The sequence below is a fragment of the Pogona vitticeps genome, chromosome 4, assembly GCF_051106095.1.
Source record: "Pogona vitticeps strain Pit_001003342236 chromosome 4, PviZW2.1, whole genome shotgun sequence".
NCBI classification, from domain to species: Eukaryota; Metazoa; Chordata; class Lepidosauria; order Squamata; family Agamidae; genus Pogona; species Pogona vitticeps.
The window spans coordinates 90,525,662-90,550,374 of NC_135786.1; the positions used below are offsets into that span (position 1 = coordinate 90,525,662).

Below are 24,713 nucleotides of genomic sequence, written 5' to 3' on the forward strand. Positions count from 1 at the left end.
TGTCTATATCAGTGGAAAAATGAAGCACATTGTCTACATTTTCAGACCTCCCTCCACAACTGGGTATCCCCACTCCTGTTCTGGAATCTTCTGCTATGAGAACTGTGCAACTATAAAGACCACAGTGTTGCTGATGTGAAAGGCTTTATCTCCAAAATATGGCCACAGTATGCTACCAAAGGTACAACAATATGTTTCTCCAGACCTTATTATTACAAACTAGAGATGGGGGTATTTATATATGAATATCCCCGCACAGGTGGTGTTAACGAGGGTCCAGCCCATGGGGCCGGATGGTCCACTCACCGATCTGCTGTGGATGTGGACAGCACAATTCTACCAACGGCTCCGCAGCGATCCACTCCCCACTCTTTGATCTTGCAGTGAGGCTTGTCCTCCCGCCTCCTGCCAGGAGTAGCGAGCGGATCGCGCACTGCTGAGCCATTTGTAGAATCCATAGGAATATGAATACCCCCATCTCTACAGACTCTTCAGAACTTGGAAGAGTTCTACTGGACAATATTATGGAGAAGGTGGAGGGAAAAAATATTTCCATGCTACCATAGATGTGCTCCTACCTCGGTTTAATTGGATTCAGCATGCATTTTCCTCTTCCTGCATTGTGGTTGTCATCACATTGGCTTCATTTTTCACTAGCTGAGCCTGCATACAAAGGAGATGCAAGGGCTTGACCAAAAAGGAAAGGGTGTTTAGCCTTAAATATGTCAACCACCTGGGACATGGCTGTGTTCCACACAGTGACCAGAGCACTGACAGAAGAGCAAGTCACACTAACAGGAAAATCCCCAGAGCCCTCTGAAATCCATCAAAAATCCATCAAAATCTACTAGCCTCCAGGGGTGGATTATGTCAATAGGTTCTCCATCCTTGCAGAGGGACATGTGTCTTTACTGCTCACACTCACAAGGAAATGACGAAACAGGGAATAGAAGCTGAATATGTAATATCAGTTTGCATGGGTGGTACTACAGATCTGTGCAACATCTCCCTACTGTCTTTGTTTTCTTGAAATCCTTCTACTTTATATCTTAGGATGACCTGTAACTCACTTAAGGCTGTACTCTGAAACTCTGTGAGTTGTTTCTATTACACAAAATGTGATTTACTTTTTGACCAAACAAGTTTTGTTTAGTAGTGTGTTAACAACCAAATCTATTTCTGTTTTTCTGAACATAATTCACTCTACATGTACAGGAGCGGAGATGGGAAAATTTGTCAATTTCACTTTCTCCTGCATTTGAAGTTTTTGAAAACTCTAGTTCTGTCTGTTCCTAATGTGAAGTGCAACAACTTTTGATAAATTATCCCAAAATGAATTCAAATAATATCTGCTTGCCACATGGCAATGATGTGATAGCCAGCTTAATTCACTACTAATATAACTGAATACTGGAAGTATTTGAACTCACACTTTTAAAACTTAGGAACTCAGAGCCATGGAACAGATGAAGAAGATGCCACAGAGGTAAACTGCATGCTAAAAATGAGCATATCTTTGTATTTTTTCCTTCTACAACATTATATCCTCAGGGATAAATTTCTCAACAATCAGACAGACAAATTAAGCCCATGCTTATCTTTCAGCGACTAATTACAAAGCACAGTTTGGTGGAATGAAAAGATACAGAGGGATAAAAGTTGACTGATTTTGCTTATTTTTAAAATAGGTTAGAAAAATTCATGGAAGATGGCTTATTGCTAGCCAGTAGTCAATAATAACTAAAATTCAACTGGGGTGTGTTTCTAGATTGGAGGGCATGTTGTCAGGCTACCAGCAACAGTAGCTGCCTTTAGAGTGTTCGTGGGTTTTCCAAATACAAGCAGAGTTTGGGAGAGTTAATTTTAAGAAGAAACAGCAAAGAATCTTATGGTACCTGAAAGACATGTTGAAACCTGGCATGTAAAAGGTAACATGTTGTACCTGGCATGAGCGAACATGAAGTGGTTAGCTTTTACGGTAACCATGTGTATCTCGCTGTCTCCTGCTTTTGGAGGGAGACATTGCAGTGAGATTCCTCTGCATGAGATGTTTTGTCCCAAGAAATCTCACAGGAGATCTTAGGAAAAATTTCAGACATTTTGTGGTCCTTTTTCCTGGCAGAAATGCCAAGCTGCACAGGATGTGATCTTTCCTGTGTTGGACAGACTTGGGACAAAGTTATGCAGAAAGGATTTTTAGAATTCCTGCATGGAATGACATCTTTCTTGGGCATGGGGAACAACTGGATAGCTCAGTGGTGCAGGTCTCCGGCTGCAGAGCCAGAGACTGGGATTTTGTTTTCGCACTGTGGTTCCTCAACAGGGGATGGACTTGATGATCCACAGGGTCCCTTCCAGCTCTGCAGTTCTAAGATTATCATTATTATTCATCAAAAAGGACATTCTTCGGTAGTACCCTCCCTTGCTCCATTGCTATGAACAGAATTGGCTGTTTCCTGCAAAGAACAGTAAGAAGGAAAAATGAAAACATGAGTTAGATCTCCTTTTTGAAGGAAGGCAGGAAATCTCATTGATGCAGGAGGAAGTCTCAGCAGGAGGATGAGAAACCTTGCAAGTAGTCATCACTTCCATATGTTGAAACCACACAGGATTCTACCGCAACCAACTGCCAAAACTACATGGCTCAGATATTTCAAGAAGAATACATTGGCATGCTGGATGAGTTCACAATGGAACAGTGCCTTAGATCTGAGGTCGTCCTCTCACCCTTGTTACGTTAGCTTCTGGATGTTGTCGCATTTGTTCATCTTAAAATTAAGTTTCAAAACTCTGCATAAAACAGGGTGGGCAAAGTGTGGTCCTGAGGCCACATATTTCCCCTTTTGCTGGTCCCATCTGACTCCTCTTCTCTCAGCACCCTCCAAAAATTAACCAATGATTTAGAAAATCTTCCAGGAGTAGCTACTTGCCATTTAAGTAGGTTGTGGGGAGGGGTTTGCCATTTTTATACAAAAGCAACCAAACAAATACAACAGAATGCAATGCAATGCAATACAATATAGAACATAAATTTTGTTTCTCAAAATCAGAAGCAGATGATAGAACATTACTAGGTTTGGATTTGCTTTTTGAGCATGTTTCCCTCCCCCCATATTGGGCAATGTCCATAGCTGAGAGGATCTTGGGGGCAGAAAATGCACCCCAGACTTTCCAAAGTGACTCACCTCTGACTTAGAGGCATCAATCTTGCTAACGTGAGATACAGCATTTGAATATAGGGGATCTCCAGGTCTGATCTGATAGGGATCTTCTTTGGAAAGCGGCTTGGTAAAGCTCCTAGTTGTTGTGCTGCTGTCTGCCTAGACTGCATATGGTAGACCATTAAAAAACACAAGGTACTGTATATTGGGCTGTGTTATTTTCCAGGGGTGGAGTCAGAAGTTGTGTAAGGCTGTCTTTGAAAATGTCAGGAGCCCTAAATGCCATCCTGTTACTTTTCCCTTGATCTGTTTATCATATTGCCCAGCATAAAATAAAATAATAAAGAAAAAGTGCCATTAGCTCTCTTCTGTGTTTCTGTTTCATCTTTTAATGTGTAAGATAGCTTGAGCTATTTCCTCTTCACTTTGGCTTTCTAATTGACCCTTGACATTGACTTTGATGTTGTTCACAAGGACAAAGTTTGAGAAGCCCTAAGCTTAATGAGCTGACAAAATGTTCTGCTTCAGCATGGCACAAAGCAGGCTGAATGCTGTTATTATAACAGCAACATTAGGGCAAATCTAGTGGTTTTGCTGTACTTAAAGCACCTTCTTTGTATGATTATTCAATAAAAAGAGAGAAAGTAATTTTTGTGGATTCTTTGAACTTAATTTGTACAACATTTAAACATTAACCTTCCATACTGATGCAAATGGAGGATAATTTTCTAGAAGATGAGGAGGTATAAGTTGAACAAGTGATTCAGGAACAAGAAGTGGTCGCTAACACAGAGATGTATTGCTAGGCTAACTTTTCAAAAACTTCTCTCAGACTGGATCAAGCCTCCTGGGAGAATCACTAAATAGATTATCTTGGATCTGAGAACACCCACTGTTGTTCTCGTTGTTGACCTACATCTGAGCAGGCTTGGTCCTATGAATACCATGCAACACGCATCTGATCTGGATCCAGTTCATTGGGAGGCCTGAATGCTCCTCCACCACTCCAATGTGAGGCATAATCTTCACAGGTACTTCTGTGAAACAACCCAGCATAGCAGCCTGTATGGAGACCATACAGGCGTTTGCCTCTCTGTGGCTCTCTGCATCCAGGGACAAGGGCAACTCCTGTCTACTCTGAGCAGAAGTTGACTCACTGAATTCCAATTCATTCAATGCCCTAGTCTAGTGTGATTGACTACAATAAGCAACAGGATTTTAGCTAAATTTTTAATATTTCTGTAAAAGAACAAAACTACTTTGTAACAGGATATTTTCTTGTCAGGCAAAAACAAAAAAATGAAAAAGTAAACAAGATAATACATTATGGAACATTAAAGACTTAATACTATATTTTAACGTATGCTTTCATAGACAAGTCCACTTCAAGATATTTTCCTATAAATCCCATGGAGAATTGGGATCAATCAATCAATCAATCAATCAATCAATCAATCAATCAATCAATCAATCAATCAATCAGAAATATCTCAAAGCACAATTGAGGAGTGTTGGGCCTCTAAATGTTCTGAGAATTCCATTCCCAGAAGCTTCTGCCAGCGTAGCCCATAGTGAAGGATAATGTGTTACTGCAATCCAAAAATGTCTGGAGGGTTGTAGGTTCCCCAAACATAATGGAAAGCATTAAAATGTTTCCAAGCTATCAGTGACATCATCAACAAGTTGGAGGTCAGCACAGATTAACCCTTCATGATCTCGGCTATAACACATCATAAGCACAGAAGAACAGTTAACTACTACTACTGATATCATATATTACTGATATTCAACATTGAGTGCTCACTGGAAGGACAGATCCTGAAGCTGAGGCTCCAATACTTTGGCCATCTCATGAGAAGACTCCCTGGAAAAGACCCTGATGCTGGGAAAGTGTGAGGGCAAGAGGAGAAGGGGACAACAGAGGATGAGATGGTTGGACAGTGTCATTGAAGCTACCAACATGAATTTGACCCAACTCCGGGAGGCAGTGGAAGACAGGAGGGCCTGGCGTGCTCTGGTCCATGGGGTCATAAAGAGTCAGACATGACTTAACAACTAAAGAACAACTGATATCACCACCACATATGCTGGTAGGATAAAGAGGTGAGCCTCCCTGTGAACAGTATGTCAAATATGTCATATGTAATAAGTGGGCAGCTTATTAATGCATTACATAATAGGACTAAGACCAAGACTAATGTGATGTCAAATTGATTACAAATCATAGCAATGCCAGAGTTTTCTAGGTAGAGAATACATAGAAGTGGTTTGCCATTCCCTTTTTCTGCGGGCACCCTGGGACTGTGCAGTTTGCCCAAAGCTACACAGGCTGGCCTCCTTCTCCCAGGAGGCACAGTGGGGGATCGAACTCCTGAACTCTGGCTCCACAGCCAGGAACCCAGCTCACAGAGCTATCCAGTCAGCCGTACAGATTTAGAAGGCATTCTATAAATAATTGCCATCCTGAATTGTAATCAATTTATCTTTGGAGCTTAAATATATGCATGAAGCAAAACCAAAAAAATTACTTTTTACTGTTGGTGAAAACAAAATATCTCAAAGTTTTCTTGGGGCCCAATTGCAATAAGAAGCTTTTCTTGGGATGAGTAGGAGAGGAGGACTTTGCACGGCAAGTCATCCATTGATTGCAGGCTGGTGCTCCTTGCCATCTATCAAGACGGTGGACTCAAGCTGCTAGTAAGAAGGCCTTTGCTTTTGAAGTACAGTCCTCAAAGTTTTACAAAGGCATCCAAGGAGAAGCCACCAGAGAATTTTTACAAAAATAGGAGAAGGGTTGAGAGATTGGCACTGATTAAAAACAACAGCAACTTTTTATTTATCGATCTGTCTGCAGATTAGGTTGCCTTGGTCAGTGTTTATTAGTGTTTCATCCAAGTTGATACAGCCACTCCAGGAGTTTGGATCCATAGATTCAAAGTTTTCATTATAGTTTATTTTATTTAGCTGCCCTATGCTCCATAAATGTCCCAGTGTGCTGGTTTGAATACTGTTTTCTGTAGCTGTCTACAGTGAGTCTCAACACATGGTGCAAACTCTGTTTTTTTTCAACACTCAGTGAGCAAAACTGTGCTGTACAAATGGATACAGCTGTTCTTTTGACATGGTTTTATTATTATTTTTTAAAAAGGAAGAAAAGCTCCATGCAAAAAAATTGCCAGTCTGCCAAATATGGCTTCTTTACCTTATCCCATTCTTTTAATAATAACAACAACATTGGAACTGCAGAGATGGGAGGGATCCCATGGATTGTTCAGTCCAGCTCTTGACAGGGATAGTGGGGAGATAGAGGCATAGTGGGGAATCGAATTCCCAACCTCTTGGCTCCACAGCTGGATGCCTAAACCACTTAGCTATCCAGCAGTTCTCAATGGAACATGTGCAGGGGTAAGGGCTGGTTGGATTGCCTCCTAAAATGAGGAAAAATGAGCGCTGAGCAAATGGAAAAATCTGTGTTATGCAAAACTTTTGGTGATAAGAAGAAGAAAGCTACAGCATGGGGGGTGTGGAGTTGCACACACATGCATGGGTGAAGTCGCCTGAGAAAGAGGTGGAGCCCTGCCCAATGGGGCAGAAAATTAGACGGCACATTGGGTCAAACTAAATAATATCCTTAGCATGTGTTTACAAATGATGCTCCATCAAATGGTAACACATCGGCCTCTCATAGCATATGTTTTTCTTCAACTCTGTGTGCATTTAGCTGTTCATTATTTTGTGTTTGGTCGTTACAACAACAAAACAAACATACTTTCAAAGTCTGACAGTGGAGGCGTGTGCCTGTAAAGATCCTGTTACTCCGCACAGTAAATCACACTAAAGTTGGCCCATTGAATCAATGGGGATTTGGTGGGTCACCTCCTCCACAAGTTCCATTGATTCAAGTAGGCATACTCTAACTGTAAAACTTACTTTAGCACATTAAGTTGCAGTTAGAGTAAGCCTACCTGAATAAATGGAACTTACAGAGTTGACTCACGAAATCCTCATTGATTCAATGGGCCTACTTTAGCGTGATTTACTACACTAAGTAATAGGATTTGGGACACTATGTTCCATTTTCAATAGACTACAATATCTCCTTAGCTTGCTCTGCCCACGTATTGGTGTAACTATAACAATTTGAATGTCATTGTCATCATCATCATCATCATGGGCTATGAAGTCATTTTTGACTTACAACAACCCTTTTCAGCTTGATGGAGAATACTCAGAAGTGGTTTCCCATGCCCTTCTTCTGGGGGTGCCCTGGGACTGTGCAGCTTGCCCAAGGCCACACAGGCTGCCTCTACTCACAGGAGGCCCAGTGGGGAATCGAACTCCCAACCTCTGGCTCTGCAGTCTGAGCATAAGATGAAATTTTGTTCTGTTGATGCCATTGCATTAAAACTGAGAATAAGGGGTGGAGGTGGGAAGGATGTGTAGAGCTGTCTTTGTATTACAGGTGTTGTAGAGAAGGGGAAAGGATGCATTGAGAAACTCTTGTCATTCTTGGAATGCAAAAGGAAGTGGAACAATACTGAAGGAGGCATTCTAAAGAGAAAAAGAATGAGAGCCCTAATTAGCATTCAATGTAAAGAGGCATTTTTGATTTCATACTGAGTTTAGAGGGAAGAGCATCTGAGATGAAACACATGGAGACAGAAGCAATTTGTGGTGTGGACTTTGCATGCCTAGTGAAAAATATCTAGCAGCAAACTGCAATCAAAAGGGTGATGATCATCCACAAAGGTGACTGCATGGAGGAATCATTATTATGTTAATACCTTAACTCAGACTATAGTGAAAGGTTTCTTTCATGCTGGAAATTCTTTGTCAGGCTTGGTATATGAAACATGCCCTTATTTCACAGTAGAAATTGCACCACCTCTCCCTACATCTTGTTTTAAGCTTCCCTGAATATTTTCTTCAAAGACTGATGGACAAAGTAATTTGAGTGACACCAGCCTTGATTTCCCTGAGATGCAAAACCCGACAGTATCGGATCTCTTAAAACTCAAGCTTGGAATGGAAGTCTCCCGTGTATTTCTCCTGGCATGCTGAATCAGAAGAACTTGCTCCTTTTTCCCTCACCACATTTATGAAAAATTCCACCAGCAGGCATTTTTTACTTGCTCTAACTTAACCACCTGAAAACTCATTTCATGCAAGAGATCAGGCAGTTGTGGATAGAATGGGCCATCTCCTTAAATCAGTGGTCCCCAACCTTGGGCCTCCAGATGTTCTTGGACTTCAACTCCCAGAAATCCTGGCCAGCAGAGTTGGTGGTGAAGCCTTCTGGGAGTTGTAGTCCAAGAACATCTGGAGGCCCAAGGTTGGGGACCACTGCCTTAAATCACATGAAGAAGCAAAGAGACAAAACCTATGGTTTGGCTGCACAAAGATGAGCAATATGACAGGTGGGCATCGCTAGGGTCCATTTTCTTACCAAATTGGCTTTGCAAGCTTTCTAACTATTTCAGGAAGGCATCAAGTTGCCCATCACCAGGCTGAGCCTTTGGAACTGGAAGATGCATGAGTACCAAGAAGTAGGAACACTGAAGGTCAAACTAGATGTTAAGAGGAAAGTGTATTTCCTCTGATTAATCCATTTTCTTATCCACTACTGCATTACCTCTGAGATCAGTGGCTCAGGAATTGGATTCAGCAACACAATTCGGCAGACTGAATAAATACTGCACAGATGTAGCAGTTTGGTGCCACTTTCGCTGTGACAGCTTTGTCCTACAGAATCCTGGGGTTTATAGTATAGAGAGGTACTGAGAATGTTCTGCTGGAGAGCTCTTGGTATCTCTGAACCATTCTGAAACACAGAACACTAAGTCTATCACCACAAATTTTAGGTTCTGCAGGATAGAACTATGACAGTTATAATAGCATCAACCTGCTATAACTGTTATGTAGCGATAATCCTGTTTATCTCAGTCTAAATCTCTGAGCAAATTATTGACTTCAGCTGTGGAATATGAAAGATGAGTGAAAGATGAATCAAGTTTGCATTTAGTATCTGATGTCCAATCAGACAAATAAGAAATGCTAAGTGAAATATATGGTGGTGAAAAAAATCACATGCAGTGACAAACAGAATTGTTTGCTTCTCAAAAGAGGATTTCTTCTAAAGGCAATTATCTAGCAAGACTGCAGTATGAACAATGTATTAGCTAATTAATTTTAAAGACATGAGAGAGAAAGCTGAGCAGGAGGAAGCAATGAGACCTATTCTACATTCTAAAAACAAATTACGGTATAGTAAATAATATTTTGAAATTTTTCAATACTGTAATAAATCATACACACATAGACATTAAGAGTTGTATTACTTTTTTTCAGGAAGGGACATTGAGAGAACTACTTGATGTCATCTTTGCTACACTCTTCCCACTAAAAGTGACCAGAGTACTAAATCATTTAGCCCAGCACAAATTAGATGAGAGGGATTGGTAGGATCCCCTCTAGACCCATATAGCATTTGTCTCTGGCCTGTTGGCACTGCTCTTTTCAATTTGAGCCCAGATCCTCCTTGATTTCAAAAGGGTATTGTGTGATAGTTGGAATGCTAAACTAGGATTTGAAAGAACCAGGTTGCAATTCTCACTGTGAAACTCACCGGGTGACCTGGGCTTTGTCATTTCCTCTAAATCTGGCCATATTCTATAGTGTTGATGTGAAGAAAAAGTAGGCAGATTGTATCAGTCCAACCTTGTTTTGAACTGGAGATGTCACAGTTTGGAAAGGTGAAACCAATTAGGCAGAAAAGGTCCAAGAAAGGGCCTCCATCTACCTTGGCTTTTCTCCATCCAGCCTACAAATAGGAGGTGATACTTAGAACCCAGGCTGATAGCAGTTAACGTAGTTACTTCAGTCTGAACTCCTGATTAAAGGTAAGTTATGGACTTAAACTATACAATACGGAAAATAAGACATACGTAATCACAAGAAAAGAAATAACCAAACCTTCTTGAGTTCAGTCTTCTTAATTCATCTTTGCTCATTCTTGAGTGGCTCTCAGGATTCATTCCCTATTTGCTATTGAAAGAACTTTGCTGAGTAGTACAGTAGGACCATGGTATCTGTAAAGGTTTGGTTTCAAGTCCTCCACCATGGATGATGGAGACTGTGGATAATAGGGAACCCTATATAGCATTGTCTCTAGTTCCCTTTAATGACCACTTCTGGTAATACAACTTGGAAATGTATAAATATATGTTTCTGGATTTTTTTATTTAATATTTTCAGGCAACAGATAAGTGAAAGCTCAAGTATTGATCCCGTGAAGAACTACCAGACATACATATTTGGTCAAACTAATTAGGTCTCAGTTTGGTTATATATATGTCATTGACTGGCAAGGGAATGGATTTTATCCTTGATGATAGACCTCTGATTCTGATGGCACATGAATAACTCATTTTTTCATATATGTATTAGAAACACACACACACACACACACACACACACACACACACACACACACACACACACACACACACACACACACACACACACACACACACACACACACACACACACACACACACACACACACACACACACACAGAGAGAGTTGGATTACTTTCTATTAGCCAGGGTTTATAAAATATCCCCCCCCCTTTCTCCAAAATCTCTCTCTCGCACATCCTCAAAGAGAGAAATAGTTTAAAAGTATGGAATACGTACTGGGGCCAGAATTGCTATTACTACACCCACACCCTTCAATCCAGATAAATGGTTGTGCTTACAGGTAAAGGGAATTAGTTCCGAGCATATTCCACCATTCGTGAACTGTTTTTCACAGATCTGTTTTCCAAGTGGTACATAGGGCTTTTGCTCTGTGACACCCATTAACCTCAATAGGTAGTAAAGAACTGAATTTCCACTCAAAGCTACTCTCCTTCCTTCCTTCCATTTCAATGGAGCCAATATTGCTTCAATTTTTTAAACCAGCAACTGAGAACAGTCATTCTAGAAAAGAATACTTTGTATGGCAGAGGTGGGGAATGTTGGACCTCCTGGTACCTTGGGCTACAATTCCCACAGTTCTTGGACTACTGGGAATGCTGGCTGGGCCAGATGGGAGATCAAGGCTGTAATCACTTGAGGGGCAAAAGGTATCTTACTGTTCCCATAAAAATACAGTACTAACTTTTCCATTTATAATGAGAGGAGACTTGATTTTTTTTAAAAAAAATATTATTACACCAACAAGAATATCTTTATATTATCATTATACTTCCAACAAACTCCCACCTTTAGATTTCTCAGTTCTCACTGATTTTAGCTGCAATTCTTGCAGCTGGGGAGATAGGGGGAATGAGTTTTACAGCAATATGTTGTGGAGAGCTACATCTGTTATTATGCAAAATATTTTAGAGTGTGTTGCTCTTCAATGGGCACTTAAGATATATGAACTGCATAAAAGATCTTTTTCTGAGAGGAGGGGAGTGAAAACTGCTATAACAACACAGTAGTCTGCATTTTTAGATTCACGCAAGAGACATGGCGATGGAGATTAGCATAATGAGCACCTCAGCATTTGCCGCTGCACCACTGCTTGTACTAGTCTATAATTGGAGAGTGGCTACTGGTCAGCAATTCCAAAGTAAAGCAGATTTGGTCCGAGCTACATGTGAACAGCATGTGTCTTTGTCCTCCCCATCCTCTGTTTTTCTTTGCTTGTTGTATCACATGCAGCTGCATAAGGTACAAGTTCAAGCTCAAGACTAGTTTATAGTGAGGAGGAATTTCCCCACATTATCGTATCTTGTTAAAATTTACAGTATCTGCTTCTTTCTCTTTTTTTATCCTAAAATTTTATATATTTATTTTATACATTTATATACTGCTGCCATGGTGCAGAGCACTACTCTAAGCAGTTTACAGTTTACAAAACTGATTTTTGTCTGATTGTTTATCCTGCAAGAAGGAGAAAGTAGGGTCACCCAAGGTGCCACACATGCTGAAAATTAAACATTTCTATATACACTATTTAAAATGCATGAAATACAGGAGATCTGTCTTGGACATTTCCACACCAAACTCAAATAAATGTAATGCAAGCTGTTGCCAGTAACCACCCACAATATGTCCAGGCTGACACCCTACCAAATTTTGCAATATCTCACATGAAAACTGCCACAGATAAAAGCAAATTGGGTAGAATGTGAAGATGCATCTTTTAGAATAATTTCATTTATTGCAATGATTTACAATGTTTGTAGACGGACCAGAATGGCCTTGGCTGTCTGATGGGCGGTATATAAACAAACAAACAAACAAACAAACAAACAAACAAACAAACAAACAAACAAACAAACAAACAAACAAACAAACAAACAAACAAACAAACAAACAGTATTTTTTAATGATTGTGTTTATTTGATTTTAATTATTCTGTGCTTGGATATCTTATTTTTTAATGATTGTAAGAGTCCTTGAGCATTAGTTAGCAGCAGAAAGGTGGGGTAGAAATGCAAATCATCATCATCATCATCAATTGGTAGACAGACTGGACTATTCCAAAAAAAGAAACGCCATACTACAGCCTTCCTGCTTCTTGGTTTTTGCAAATTTAATAGCTGTTCCTGGAATCTTGATTTTTATCGCGGACAATCACTGTTTAAAACATACCAGCAAAAGAAGTGTCAGATGTGGAATCAATGCTGATAGGAGAATATTTCATCTGTTTACCTTTATGAAGGATCACTGATAAAACCTTTGATCCCATTAAGGATATAAACTCTTCACGTACAGTCAATGACAAGTATGATGAGTGAGTTGAGCTTCCACCAGCTTGGCTGTTCTTAGTGAGTGTTCAGCTAAAAAGGGATCAAATTGACTTGACAATTTCAGGATTCCACAAAAATTACCTGAATGAGGTGACCCAGTTTTTTTTAATAGTGTCACAGGAAGACAGGTCTCACTGAGAAATAAACGAGCTGGTGTCACCCGTATGCTTAAGTTCCTCTTGCCATTAGATGCATTCACTTTCAAATTGGTTTGTCATTTTAGCATAAACTGTATCACTTGCTTTCATCTACAGAACACAAGCTTAGCATAGTTCAGTGCAAAAATCAAAGATGAACAGAAAAGAAACTCTCCCTCTTTGCCTACTGAATCATTGATCATACAAGCATGGAGGGCATTTGCATGGAGCCTCACTAGGAAGGTTTTGAGTTATTTCCCAAGCTACTCCAATATCTAATTTAGATAATCGTCCAATAAAGCCATTGCAACGCCAAATCCTCACCTGCTTTAAATATCACAAACAGTTCTCATTTTATTCCTATTGTGTTGTTCATTTATAGTCAAATGAAGTCTGCATCTTAATAGCAGCTAGCTGTGTCACATGGAGACACCCGTATCTGGAGATGTTCTGAAGACCTGATGGCTGCAATAGGTAATCCTTCTCTAAAAGTCCAGTTTCCATGTTTTGCCATCTTTTTTGCATGTGCCAGAAAGTAGATTGTTCCAGCCCAGATTTTATCACTTGCTCGGACCAGAATTAGACATTAGGGAGAAAATGCTGTTCCCATTAAAAGCATCAATCCAACATCCCCCTTTCTCCTCTGTAACATGTAATGCAATAAAATGTCTGATGTGACATACTTGCATTTCATGTTTCTCTGTCTGCTCATTGGCTGTCATCTTGGGGTGGGCACAGGGAAGTGAAACTTTTGTCTGTTTGTTCTGAGTTCAGCTATCTGGGAAGAATCACCTGACGTAAAACAGTACCTCCAAGACCCATGCCAGAAAAGCACCCCAGAAGGATCCTATGGTTGAAAGCCAATGAGAGATCCAGCAGAACCAACAGGGTGCAGGTCATCCACCAAGGTGACCAAAGCTGTCTCTGTTCCATAAATAGGTCTGAAGCCAGACTGAAATGGATCTAGATAATCCACTTCATCCAGGGACCTCTCTAGCTGAGATGCCACAACATACTCCAAAACCTTCCTCCAAAAAATGTAATATTGTAGACTCGCCAGTAATTATCCAATACAGTGGATTCACTGAGGGCTTTTTAAATAAAGGTCTTACTCAGCTAGTCCCCCTCTGACTGCTTTTATAAGCCAGGAAGGGCAAAGGTCCAGCTCTCCAAAGATCCTGTACACCTAATCAGGCTACACCAACTGAAATGTATCCATTATAATGGGACAATCAAGGACCAAAGTTACATCAGAAGGATCTGCGTTAACTACAGCATCATTCAGAGCAGATCCAAGTGACTTCCTCTGTGTAGTGCTGCGTAAAATCTTCACAGTGGGCCAAAGTGGGTGGCATCCTTCTCTTGTGGTCATCTATTCATTGGGGTCTTGACCACCCAAAAGAGCTCCAGTGGGCAGTTTTGTGTAGATGCAATGGTTCCGGAGAAGAGAATAATGGCATAATGTTGTATGTCCTGTTACTTTATGAACAGGAAAGGCAGCAAGGAGAGAGGAAGGAACCATTCATTTCAGACTTAGTGTCTTTCCATGGGCTTTACTTGGCTGAATGGTGTTGAAAAATTCTGGTAGGCCTCATTCTATGTTTCCAATCTGTATTGCATCTATTTTCTTTTCTTTCTTTTTAAAAAGCTTTTGTACTGCTTCATCGGAAAAAAGACATATGGGCTCTGCTACCACCGGCTATTTGAATAAGAAAGCAAGAGGAAGAAAGAGGTGCATGGGAAGGAGGGAAATGCAGGTGAGAAATCAACAGAGCACGCAAGACACAAAGGAAATATCTCAGGGAGCCTTAGCGACCTGTCTCTGCCTCTAGTGCCTCCTATAGGTACAGATTCACATGTGCAAACATGGACATAACATTTCTCAATTTCCAACCATAGCGGAATTGTCTGTACAGCAATTAGCTCTTTGCATGATTGCCTGCCCAGCTATAAATACATGTGAAACAATGTAAAATAAAATAACCTAAAGAGCCGCCCATGGTAAGTTTTACAACCAGACCACGGAGAATTACCTTAACTCAGAAGAATTGCTCTACCCTGTAGGCTCCATCTTCCTCTGTCTCATGGTTGCCATAGCACCTGGGTTTCTGGGTTTTGCTGTACTTCTAGATTGTCGGGACCACCCTTTTGCCCGGTTTCCCTTTTCCCCCCCATTTAGTTAAATACAAAAGGCAAGTCTTTAGCTCTGTAGAACAGAAGGCAAAATATCCAGTCACTGTTTGGCCAAAATGTCCCCTCCTCCCACCCACAAAGAAGCATTTATGTGTATTTAGGTAATGATCTTCCCAGTTTCTGCATAAACATTGCAGTTTAGAGACAGCTCCTTTGCAGAGACATGGGGTAGTTTTGTTGGGCTGCCTTAAAATATAGGAAGCAATGTAGTCCTAGCAATAGAAGAGTGAGGGATACACAACAAAACAGAAAGAAACTTTCCCAAGCATTCTTGTACAGTACAGCTCCTTTTGTACCATTGCGTTACCCACACCAGCAGGTGTGCAGTGTGGGGATGCAAAAAAAGATTTACCGTATATTGAGGAAAAGTAGAAGCAAAATATAGGAGGGCATTTTGAGGAGTGGGAGGAACATGTCTGTCACATAGGGTTGGCACTGACTTTGAAACATAAATATTCATTACACAAGGAAACATCTTTCAAAGTTTTGAGGGGGACAGCTGCATTAGGCTCATGTTAAAAAATAAGTGAAAGTCTTGTGGCACCTTGTATACTTTTCTGAACCTGCTTCTATTATATGCACAGAGCATTGCCTCATTTATCATACACAGTTGAGAGGGTGTACCTGGTAGCGTGACAGGGTATGGAAAGGCAAAATGCACCAGCATTGATCACCACGACCTCAAATGTGGTCATCAACAAACAGTCATTGAATAGTAGCCCAAATACCCTAACATATACAAGAGGATTAACACCTTTATTGTATTTATGATGAAAAGTCAAACTGATAAAGTTAAAGTAAATATTTTCCAACAATATAAAATCATTAATCTGTATCCCTGAAAGAAATCACACCATACGCTAGTGATTCCGGCAGTTCATTTTCACTTCTGCCTACACTTTGCCCGCTGCAAATCAGATGTCACTGTGTTGCTTGTTGGTTGGTATTCTCATGGATCTATAGGGCTTTTTTGACCATCAGTAGAAACTCATTGCAAAGAGTGATTGCAATTCAAGGAGAATATCACTAGAAGCCCCTAAACATGACAAAGTGACATTATTTATTTGTTTATTATTTATGTATAATCACCAGCAATATGTATGACAACTTATGTGGTTCCCCTCTCATAATTTATTCTTACAACAACCCTATAAGGTAGGCAGACTAGACAATATTGACTGGCCCAAGGTAACCAAGCCTACTCTACCTCTAGGTTAGTAGTTCTCATCCTTGGGTAACTGGCTAGGGGTTTCTGGGAGCTGCAGTCCAAGAACACCTGGGTTTTCCAAAGAACCAGTGCTCCAGTTATTACTGTTAATTTGAATTCAATTGACTATATTATTCTTGTTGTCCAAAAACACCTGGCACAGTCAATCAAAAGTATAAAAAAATTAACTGGTATTATACAACAGATACAAGTTTTAACCGAAACCTAAATATCTGTTAAATATCGGTGCAGTGTGTATGCTGTTCCCAATATTGCCATTTTTGTAGCTCTGATGGCGTGATTTCTGAGATCTGCAATGGCTTATTAGGACTGTGTGAAATTTCTTGATATTGTTTCCAAAGCCCCAACTGAACCACTGAAGTGTGTTTCATCCACAAGCAAGATGTTTCAATTTCCAGGTCTCTGTATTTTGTTAGTTTTTCCAATTCTTTATTTTCAACTCTGGCATCCTCTGGAATTGCAATGACAATGATCCAGAGATTTCTTCATTCTATTACTACTATGTCTGGTGTGTTATGTTCAAGGTGTCTATCACTTTGGATCTGGAATTCCCACAAGATCTTGATTTTGCCATTTTCTGACACCTTCTGACCTGCTGGGTTTTTGCTGGCCAGCAAGTTATATTTTTTGCATAATGACCAGTGCATTAATTTTGCCACTCTATCATGTCTAATTTTGTAATTTGTTTGTGCAATCTTTGGACATTCGCAGATGAGGTGTGTCACAGTTTCATATTTTTCTTGGCAGAGTCAACATTTGCTATTAGCACTAATTCCTTGGATCATAACTTTCATCACATTGGTTCGGGGTGCTTGTTCTTGTGTAGGAAAATTTAAGTCTTCAATTTATTTCTTAATGGTCCCCAGTTTTAACCATGCCCATGTTGAATTATGATCATGCTTTCCATCAATATTTTTGAGGTGTTGTCCATGTAGTGGTTTATTTTTCCACCTTTTAATTTATTTTCAAATTGTGGTTTCTTATATTGAGCCTTTGTTTCTGTTGTTGTCAAAATATTCTCCATTTTCACTGCTTTCAGTAATTTTTCTCTACTTGTACTGATATAATCATTTAGGTTTCTTTTTTCTTCCTCTACTACCTGCTGTATCTACAGTAATCCATGGCCTCTGATTTTTCATGATAAATATAATCTGTCCACATCACTTTTTGGATGTAGTGCGTGATGCATGTTCATTAGTTTCCGTGTTTTTCAATCCAATTCTTCTAATTCATTTTGGGTCCAATCTATTATTCCAGCTGGGTATCTAATTTTTTGAACGGCCCATTTGTTTATGGCTTTGATTGTATTTCCCTCATTTAATTTTGATTTTAATATTTTCCAGTCTTTTGATATATTCTCTTTCTGACAGTTTTTTTGCACAATGTTGTCTGCTTCTAGTTTATTGTTTGTTTTTTATTTATTATTATTATTATTATTATTATTATTATTATTATTATTATTATTATTATTATTATTATTAGTATTAGTATTAGTATTAGTATTAGTATTAGTATTAGTATTAGTATTAGTATTATTAGTATTATTAGTATTATTAGTATTATTAGTATTATTAGTATTATTAGTATTAGTATTAGTATTTATTTATTTATTTATTTATTTATTTGATTTTTACCCCACCCCTCTAGACCATGTAGTAGTAGTAGTAGTAGTAGTAGTAGTAGTAGTAGTAGCAGCAGCAGCAGCAGCAGCAGCAGTAGTAGTTGTTGTTGTTGGAGATTTTTTATTCTGTTTAACTTGCATTTTTATTATTGTTCTTATTATGAGTTTTTAATATGATAGCTCTTTAATGTTTTTAAATATTGTAACAATTAATTATTTGTTTTTAACTTTGTTCCTTTTAAATACTGTAATCTGCCTTGGATCTTTTGGGAGAAAAGTGATACATAAACAAACAATTTTGTTTACAGATGTGAACACATTTGAGAAACACATTGAACTGCACATTACCGGAGATGAAACCTGATGCTGTCACCACACCTCCAACTTGTTTTTTAAGTTTGCAATTTCTCTGCTGGAACTGCAGTGAAACTACAGAATTTGCAGCTTCAGCAGCTATCTAGGATTAATTTTGGATTTTAATCTTCTGTGCCCCCAGTACCCATCCTGATGAAGAGTCCTGCATGACCTGAAAGTTTGCCTCTTTATGATATTTTAATAAGACAGTAAAGGTAATTGTTGTTGTTTAGTCATTAAGTTACCATACATCTGACTCTTTATTACTCTGTGGACCAGAGCACGCCAGACCCTCCTGTCTTCCACTGCCTCCTGGAGTAGGGTCAAATTCATGTTGGTAGCTTTGATGACATCCATCTCGTCCTCTGTTGTCCCCTTCTCCTCTTGCCTTCACACTTTACTAACATCAGGGTCTTTTCCAGGGACTCTTCTCTTCTCATGAGATGGCCAAAGTCTTGGAGCCTCAGCTTCAGGATCTGTCCTTCCAGTGAGCACTCGGGGTTGATTTCCTTCAGAATGTAAAGGTATTACATGCACCATTCCTGAAATACGGAAAAGAGAATATCTTCTACTATGTTCTAATACTTCTTTCATCATCTGTCCTTTCCCCATTTTATTTTACTACTTTTATATTTTACTTTTCCTTGTTATTCTTTCTTTACCATATTTCTCTCTGATTTTCTTTTCTGTACATGATAGCCAAGAGAGGGCAAGCGAGGTGAAGTGAATAGAGGTAGAAAGAATGGAGAAATGTCCAGTTCATTGGGTATTTACATTTTAGGTTACCTAAACTACAAATCTATTTCTGTATTTTAAAATTTATATTGATAAACCATAACCATTTCATAGTTAAGGAAAACCAGGGTGGTGAGAGAGGGATAGAGACAGAGAGAAGTAGGAGAAAGATGAGAAAGAGAGAAGAGATGCTTTTCTTACACACTGTAGCTGCAGTTACCTACCACCTGCCCCCCAAATGCCGGGTCCTTAAAACTGGCAGTGAACCTTAAGCCCTCAGCTCAGCTTCAGAAACTGATTGCATCAGAAAGGTGATGCCTTCAATCTGCTGGGATGAAAGTTGTGCATTATATGCTGAAGTACTAGCATCTGGGGACTGAAGTTCCATTCTCTCAGCCACCTCATTTCAGTGTGTGTGTGTGTGTGTGTGTGTGTGTGTATACCATATTGACATTCAAAATGAATATCCTTCAATCCTTCAAGCTTTCTGGTATCTTTGACCCATATTAGCAGCCACCTGGTGAGAGTAGCAAATGCAGCACCAGGACAGAGTGCGCCAAATGCTAGGAAAACATGCCTACTCCGTCTTCTCTCAGGGTTGCCACACACCGGTTCTTACAAGGCCTGTGCATATTAAGCACACGTACAGAAACGCATATTTTTTTAACTCCAGCTCTCCCTGGCTCCATCGCCCACTCTGGTTCTTTGCTGTTAATAAAGCCAGCAAATCTATGCCTATTTATCCAGCTTTATTTCCTGTGCTTAGTTTGAGTCTCAGGATTTTAAAAGATGGACAACTTCATGGCCGTAAGGATATGGTAGCAAGAACAAGAATGTAGAGGCAATCCTGAGCATCACAAAAAAATATCCCTGCCCTTTTCATAAAGGGAATCGGAGAGTGGCTGCTTTCTCCTTTTCATCCAGTCAGACTCCTTTCCTTGGTTTGCTTCACAACGATTCGTGCCATCATTGGCTTTCAGACAGTTGGAACTTAGCTGTCCATTTCATCTTGCTTGTCTCTCTAATGTTGCTCACTATGTGAAATTTGTCCCACCACTCACTCTGCCTTTCCCCTGACTCTCTGAGGGATGCACCTGTTTTTGACTATACTCACCCATCCACTTCTGGAGTAGGAAGACCATGGACACAAATGCATTCAACAGTGGGAAATGAAGAACCAAAAATGACCAAACCCTCTCAGATTCCAAACCATTGCTCGTTTTTACTGTTTTGTGGTGTTGTGCTCTTGTGCTGCCCACAGACACACATGATATTGTGGTTAGTACAGAGGTGAATGGGGGTAGAGTTGCCCACATTAGTATTCTATGGTAGCCACATGTGTGTGTTGCTGTCCCATTAATCCCATCCTCTTTACAGAGGTGTTTGCTCCCCCTTGCCATTTCTGTTTACACAACAAACATTACTGCAGTTGCTTACTGCTGGATTAACCAGACAGCATTGGCATGAAACAGATGTTAGACGGGGGAGGGTACTGTCCCAGCTGAGTGACATTGTCTTGCCCCAAGTCCTGTAAGGTGGTCGGGAGAGTTACAGAGGGCTGGGAATGGCATTGATAGCTACTTCGTGAACACCCAAGCTTTTCAGTCCAACCTCCCTGACCTTTCTCAAATTTGAACTGTCAGAAGTTGGTGCTTCCTTTTGTGATTGCTTTCCTAGGTGGGAAGGGTAAATATGCCCCACAGGCAGTTCCTTTTTCTTGTCTACCTCTCTCTCTCTCTCTCTCTCTCTCTCTCTCCCCGGAGACGAACATGATCCATGCATAATGTCCTCACCACCTGAAGGAGAGAAAGTTAGATCTCACTGTGGCTAATAGCCATTCAGCTGGCTGGGTAGCTCAGTCGTTTAGGTAGCTCGCTGCTCACCAGTGTTTGCAGCACCTGACTGCCCCACTTCTGCTGCTGCCATCAGGTAAGCCCCACCTCACCCCCAGGGCTCATTCCCTAGAGGAGGGAGCCCCTCTCCTAACATCAGAAGGAAATTTGCCAAAGACCCCCTCAAACCTGTCACCAGCCCCTTTAACTGACAGTTGCCTTCAATTAATATGAAGAAGTTTTAATATTTTATTACTTTGGTTATATGTGTTTTCAATAATGGAACAGAGTAACTCTGTGGTTAGTGCACATTTTAACCCTTCTACTTTATATACTTCATATATATATATGGGCATGTTTAGCAGCACAGCTTATTAAGATACAATTTCAGGGTTTTTCCCCTGTCATTTACATCATACACAAGTTTATTTATTTATTTAAATCTTGTCCCCCCGAGAGGTGTGTATTCACACTCACAAACCATTTCCATGTTTGGAGGAGGGCGAACGGGACTGGAAGGAAAAGCCAAAGGAAACAAGCACCCTATTTATAATTAAAACTCTCAAACAAGCAGGAACAATTTAGCAGTGGAACCAAGCCTCTCCATGGGCTAGACCGCATAAATATTTTTCATAAGTAAACAGATAAATAATCAATGAGAGAAACCAATTCCCTCGACGTGTTGGATGTACTTTTCAGTGGCGTTTGAAAACTGTCTGAATCTTTCTCTGGCACTTCATAGAAATTTCCATTTTGTGATCCCTGCAGAGGGTCTCGCTCACTCACTATGGACTAATAAACATTTAGAAAACTTAAATAACTTAGAGAGAATTAAGTATTTTACAAATGTGGGCAGAGCTTATAAAACACTTTCCCTTCATAGAAAACATCTCTCTCACACAAAAACCCTTTTGTCTCCCTGGATGCATTTCTATTTCCCAATTTTATCGAGATCTTCTTCCACCCATTTCCCTCCTCCCCTCATTTAACATTACAGGTTCCAGATGGAATATCAGCTGCCTAAGATCAAAAGAGGAAAAAGGAATTGCCTAAGACCAAAATGGTTTAATAAAAGTGAATATCATGCATTTCAAGTGGTAAGTCCATGACATGCCTTTAAACCCATTATTATTTTATTATGTGATCTACCTCCTCAAAGGCTTAAAGACTTTTAGTTGATTAACTACCTAACTTTCAACCCATCTATCAGCTAACTGATGAATTAAAGTACATGCCACGGAGGTGACAAAGAATCTGCAAGGGCTTACTAATTTATCGCGGCATTCGCTTTCCCAGGCAAGAGCCTCTGTCGTCAGATGTTACGGTGTCACAGTTCAGGTGTTATTCTGAGATTCTTTCATCACTTTGATCCAACATTGAGCAGTGGTCTTTATTTGATCTGGGGCTGTCCCTTTCAGTTCATTGTTGTGGAAGGCTCTGCATGCCAAATGCTAAGTTTTCTCTGATGGTGAAGGAAACACAGAAGCCGTTGTCAGCTCAGTTGTCCTGGTCTGGCACACACAACCTACGCTGGGTTGCCTCTTCTAGCTGTGCTGTAGCCTTTTGGACTGTGGCAATGGACCACATCATCAACAGATTGGCACATGGAAGATGTCTGCTCTTGCCCATTTTGGCTGCCATCCTAGATGGGGGGAGAAATCAGAGGGAGAATTCCAGTGCTCATGTCTGCAACAGGTGCCAAGTCCTGCTATGTTCTCAGCAGCCAAGGGGAAATGTGAACAAAACTTGACTTTTCCCTTCTTTCCTGTTGTTCTTCTCATTTTATTGGAAGGGCCTCCTGGAACATCTTAAAAAGCAGGTGGAGTTGGGTGTCATCAGCACATTGGTGGTACCAAGCCACAAAATTCTGGATAGCCTCTTTCCGGTTTTTCATGTATATGTGGAACAGTATGAGAAATCACAGAATCCTGAGACACTCCGCAAGCTAATAATCAAGGTGTTGAACAGGAGCCCCCCGGCACCACTACCCCATTCACAAAGTGACACCATGCAAGAGAAAATCCCTGAAGCTGTCTCATTTTTTAAAAATCCGTTCACCACTTCTCACCCAAACACAAAGCAATTGTCATGGCTGTTTTTCAAAAAGTGTGAATGATAGTAAACAGAAGAGGTTATTCTGTAGACCATCTTGACAGCTGCCATTGGTGTTGTCCAACATTCAGGTTGCCCTTTGCTATATAAAGCTTGGCATCTCTTTTTTTCCTTCTAGCAATGTGGGCACAATGTTTTGCAGCAATATTGGGCCATTTCCTGGCCTTTTGAATTGTGGGTAAAGAAGCATAATATCCCACATTCATAAACTGGAGGGTGTTTTTTTTGAAGGAGTGAATAGCACCATAGAAACACAGAATAGTTGAATTGGAATGGGCGTATAAGGCCATTGAGGCCAACCTCTTGCACAAATCAAGAATCCCAATCAATGCAGATCTGACAGATGATTGTCCAATTTTTTCTTGAATGCCTCCATCGTCGAAGTATTCACCACCTCTTGAGGTAATTGTTTGTCATACTGCTCTAACAGTTAGGAAGTTTTTCCTGATATCCACCCTAAATTTGGCTTCCTGTATCTTGAGCTCCTGCACTCTTGGATGGTTGATAACAGATCCTGCCCCTCCTCTGTATGACAGCCTTTCAAGTATTTGAAAAGTGCTATCAGCTGCCCTCAGTCTTCTTCTGATAAAGGCTAACCATGCCCAGTTCTTTCAGTCTTTCCTTGGCAGAAAGGCAGGATGTACATATAACTATGTACATATAACTATGTGGTCGAGTAGACCAGATAGGCGGGGTATAAATCAAATAAATAAATAAATAAACTAATTAAGAAATACAAAATGAAAGCATAATTTTTGCAGTTCTATCCACGTTAGTCTGTGCAAGCATTTCAACAGGAAACAAAACAAAACAAAACAAGACATTGTAGCACTTTAAAGACTGCCATATTTTAATGCAAGCTTTCATTGGTGCAAAATGCAACTAAACACCACTGTCTCTTAGTGAATGTTTTATCATGTGGTCTCTGTATTCTGCTCATATGTCTGAAGAAGAGGGTGATGTTCTACGAAAGGTTTCATTAAAATATAGCAGTTCGTCTTTCAGGTGTCACAATGTCTTTTTTTTGTTTTTGTTTTGGTTTGTGTTTCCTGTTGAAATAACTAGAAGTATTTAGTTCAGAACAATTCTTTCTCAACTCCAGGGTCACATGGTAAGTTTCTACCAAATTTATTTTGTATGGTAGGCTAAGTGACACAGGTTTATCTGTTACTGGATGTCTGCAACAATCAAGGCATACAAAATAATGTGACTCTGGAAAGCTAGTCAGATTGAAATGTTTTAGCCTAGACTTCTGTTTCACCTGGTACTCTTCCACGGACAGAGTCTGCTGTGTGTGTATCATCATGGAGGGAGGGAAAGTTGAATCTGTTCTGGCAGAATCTGCGATAAGGATAACAGAGGGGAATGTCTGGGGAGATAAGAAGATAGGAAGAAACATCACCAAACTAATATTGAAATCGAGCCAGGGGTTACTATTTCAGTACATTGTGCTGGTGCTGTATCACCAGAAAGGTAATTCCTTTCCTTACCATCTGCAACGCCTGAAGCCGCGGAAATGGCTATGATGGGTTTCCCA

The 24,713-nt window shown here is 40.1% G+C and overlaps 1 long non-coding RNA gene across 1 annotated transcript; it reads left to right on the forward strand.

The window, feature by feature from the left end:
* Nucleotides 1–461: 461 nt before the first annotated feature.
* Nucleotides 462–22,257, forward strand: LOC140706328 (uncharacterized). The gene is made up of 3 exons (XR_012085967.2): nucleotides 462–13,575; nucleotides 14,750–14,858; nucleotides 22,062–22,257. It is a non-coding gene; the product is annotated as an uncharacterized LOC140706328 (long non-coding RNA).
* Nucleotides 22,258–24,713: the final 2,456 nt, after the last annotated feature.